This window comes from Hemitrygon akajei, chromosome 31, assembly GCF_048418815.1.
Source record: "Hemitrygon akajei chromosome 31, sHemAka1.3, whole genome shotgun sequence".
In the NCBI taxonomy this organism is placed as follows: domain Eukaryota; kingdom Metazoa; phylum Chordata; class Chondrichthyes; order Myliobatiformes; family Dasyatidae; genus Hemitrygon; species Hemitrygon akajei.
Window position 1 is genome coordinate 21,163,448 of NC_133154.1, and position 4,355 is coordinate 21,167,802.

Sequence of the window (4,355 nt, forward strand, 5' to 3'; positions counted from 1 at the left end):
CTTGATAGGTCCTATTCTCTCATGTTTTACCCTCCTGTTCTTCACATACTTGTACAATGCCTTGGGGTTTTCTTTAATCCTGTCCGCCAAGGCCTTCTCATGACCCCTTCTGGCTCTCCTAAATGCATTCTGAAGCTCCTTCCTGTTAGCCATATAATCTTCTAGATCTCTATCATTACCTAGTTTTTTGAACCTTTCATAAGCTCTTCTTTTCTTCTTGACTACATTTACAACAGCCTTTGTACACCACGGTTCCTGTACCCTACCATCCTTTCCCTGTCTCATTGGAACATACCGATGCAGAACTCCACACAAATATCCCCTGAACATTTGCCACATTTCTTCTGTACATTTTCCTGAGAAAATTTGTTCCCAATTTATGCTTCCAAGTTCCTGCCTGATCGCCTCATATTTCCCCTTACTCCAATTAAACGTTTTCCTAACTTGTCTGCTCCTATCCCTCTCCAACGCTATGGTAAAGGAGATAGAATTGTGATCACTAGCTCCAAAATGCTCTCCCACTGAGAGATCTGACACCTGACCAGGTTAATTTCCCAATACCAAATCAAGTACGGTCCCTCCTCTTGTAGGCGTATCTATATATTGTGTCAAGAAACCTTCTTGAACACACCTAACAAACTCCACCTTGTCTAAACCCCTTGCTCTAGGGATATGCCAATCAATATTTGGGAAATTAAAATCTCCTACCTCGACGACCCTGTTATTATTACACCATTCCAGAATCTGTCTCCTTAGTTTCTCCTCGATATCCCTGTTACTTTTGGGTGGTCTATAAAAAAACACCCAGTAGAGTTATTGACCCCTTCCTGTTTCTAACTTCCACCAACAGAGACTCTGTAGACAATCCCTCCATGTCTTTCCCTTTTCTGCAGCCGTGACACTATCTCTGATCAGCAGTGCCACGCAGCTGCCTCTTTTGCCCCCTTCCCTGCCCTTCCTGAAACATCTAAAGCCTAGTAACCATTCCTGACCCTAAACCATCCAAGTCTCTTTAATGGTAAATGGTGAAGGTGGAGGGAGGGGTGGAGGAAGAGAGTGACATCAGTGGAATTATCCTTCTGCAGGACGTCCCAAAGATGTGCAGCTTGATGAGTTAATTAGACTCTGTAACCTGCCCCTTGGGTGTTGAGGAGGGATAGAATCTGGGTCAGTCAATGAGAGTGGGAAGAGAAGAAAGTAAGATTAATGTAGCTCGCTGCACAACGGTCAGCACAGAATGAATGGGCCGAAGGGCTTGTGTCTGTGCCGGATGACTTTTTGTGTGCAGCTCCGATGAGAATCATCGAATATTCCCATTTAGGACAATGACCACTGAAGTCCACAGTCACAGCCCATGGTGCTTCAGTAAGCAGCGTTGTTTTAAGATGTTTAAAAAAATCTATTGAAACTCACAATTGACAAGCCTCGGATAGCAGACTCAGGTTACAAGTGCAATTCTCCTTTAAGAAAACTGCAGCAAGGATGCTGCGCTAGTCTGCAGGGTAACATTGAAACGCAGAGACTTTAGATTTCCACTCCTGGTGAATGTACAGTCGCTGTAAAACTGAAGACCACAGAACAAGGGATATCAGAGACTGCTGTGTACTTTGTTTCACAGAAATGTGGCTCACACCTACCATATTGCACGTCGATGGCTTCACCATTCTCCACAAAGACAGGACAGTCGAGCCTTTTAAAGGCAGAGGAGGTGGAGTATGCTTTGTGATTAACTCATCATGGTGCACAGATGTGGTAGTTCTGTCTCAATCCTGCTCACCTGACCTGGAACATCTAGATGTCAAATGTCCTCCACTCAATCTGTTGAGAGAGTTTTCCGCCATCATCCCGGTAGTGGTATACATTCCAACTCAATCCAATGTCAGCAGGAACTGAAAAACATAATCGTCAGGCACTAACTGTGGACCCTGGTGTCTTCACTGTCATTACGGGAGATTTCAACCAGGCCAGCTTGAAGGAGTCTCGGAACAACTACCACCAACATATCACCTGTGGAACCAGGGGAGCCAACACTCTTGACCACTGTTATACCACCATCAAGATTGCTTACTGTGCCATTCCACTCCCACATTTTGGAAATTGCGATTGTCTCTCTGTACATCTACACTTAGCGTATCGGCAGAGACTAAAGACTGCAGCACCAGAGCTGAGGTCACGGGAGATGGAGGAGCACTTACAGGACTCTTTTGCCTTAGTGGACTGGACAATATTCAGGGGTATATCTTCAAATCTGAATGGATATGCCAGAGTCGTCACTGACTTCATTAAACCTGTTTGGGTGAGAGTGTACAAGTACAGCCTGCAGATTAAGGGTAAAGAAACAATTCTGATTGAGGTTATAGATGGAACTGATGTGTGTCAACTCTGGCAAGGTTTGCTGGCCACGAACTCCTACAAAGTGAAACCTGACATAATGAACGGCTGTGATGCTTCACTCCCAGATGAACTCAATGCCTTTTATGCCCACTTTGAAAGGGAGAATAAAACTACACGTGTGTATTCCTGCAGCATCTGGTCACCCCGTGACCTCTGGCCAATGGCAGAACATCTTTCAAGAGGGTGAACCTTTACAAGGCATCAGGCCCTGTTGGTGTACCTGGCAGGGCTCTGAAAACCTGTGCCAACCAACTGGCAGGAGCGTTCAAGGACACTTCAGTCCCTCACTGCTGCAGTCGGAGGATCCCACCTGCTTTAAAACGGCGACAATCACACCAGTGCCCAGGAATAGGAGGGTGAGCTGCCTATTGCCACAATAGGTCTACAGCAGATACAATCTTACCGGCTCTCTATTCAGCCTTGGATCACTTGAACAATAGTAATACCTGTGTCAGGCAGCTGTTTATTAACAATGCCTCAGCATTCAACACAATCATACCCTAAGTTCTAATCACTGGGTCCAAAACCTGGACCTTCCTCTGCAACTGGATCCTCGACTTCTGGGAGACCACAACCTGTGAGAATTGGAAATAACGTCTCCTCCTCACTGACAATTAACACTGGTGCACCCCAAGGACATGTGCTTAGCCCACTGCTCCACTCTCTCTACATCCACAACCGTGTGGCTAGACACAGCTCGAGTACCATCTAGGAACCTCCTGGTGACACGCATATTGTTGGCAGATGGTGATGAGAAGGATTACAAGAGTGAGGTAGACCAGCTGGTCAAAAGGTGTTGCAGCAACAACCTGGCACTCAGTGTCAGAAAGACCGAGGAATTGATTGTGGACTTCAGGAATGGGAAGTCAAGGGAACATACACCCATCCTCTTAAAGGGGTCAGAAGTAGAAAAGATAAGCAGCTTCAAGTTTCTGGGTGTCAACATCTCTGATCTATCCTGGACCTAACATATTCATGCAATTATAAGGGCTGTATTTCATCAGGTGTTTGAGAATTGGTACGTACTCACAAATTTCTATGGATGTACCATGGAGAGCATTCTAACGGGTCGCATCAGCATCCGGTGTGGAGGGACCACTGCAGAGGATCGGAAAAAGCTGCAGGAGGTTGTAAGCTCTGCCACCTCCATAAAGGGCACTAACCTCCCCAGCATGCAGGACACCTTCAAGGAGTGATGCCTCAAAAGGGCAGCATCCATTCAGGGCCCCCATCACCCAGGACATGCCCTCTTCTCAATGCTACCATCAAGGAGGAGGTTCAGGAGCCCGAAGACGTACACTCAGCGTTTCAGGAACGGCTTCTTGCCTTCGGCCATCAGATCTCTGAATAGACAATGAATCCATGAACACTACCTCAGTATTTTTTCCACTCTCTTTGCACCACACATGTAATTTTTTATTATAACTTATAGCTTTGATGATTAAGTTTCTCAATATACTGCTGCCACAAAACAACAATTTTCACGACTATGTCAGTGATAATAAACATAACTCTGATTCCGATTCCCTATCTGTAATTTCCCTATCTTTGTAACTTCAAAACATTAAACTAATTGAAAGGAGAACAAGAGAGTAGGAAGATAAATTGTGTGTTTTGTTTTTACTTTATACTCACGTATCACATGATAGCACCATGACGTATGCAATTAATCTATTTCTACATATAAACAGTACTGAATTATTTAAATGAACAAGAACACTTAATCAAGCAATATATTTACAATCTTACTCAAATACTACTGAAATATTTTAAATATAAAACATTATCTATGCCTCCAAGAAGTTTAAATGCCTCTATCAGGTCTCCTTTCAGCCTCCGCTGCTCCAAGTTTGTCCAGCCTTTCCTGAATCCAGGCAGCCTCCCACCTAATCCATCCAAGGCCTTAATAAACCTCTCCTGCACTTTCTCCACATCCTTCCTGTAATGGGACAACCAGAACT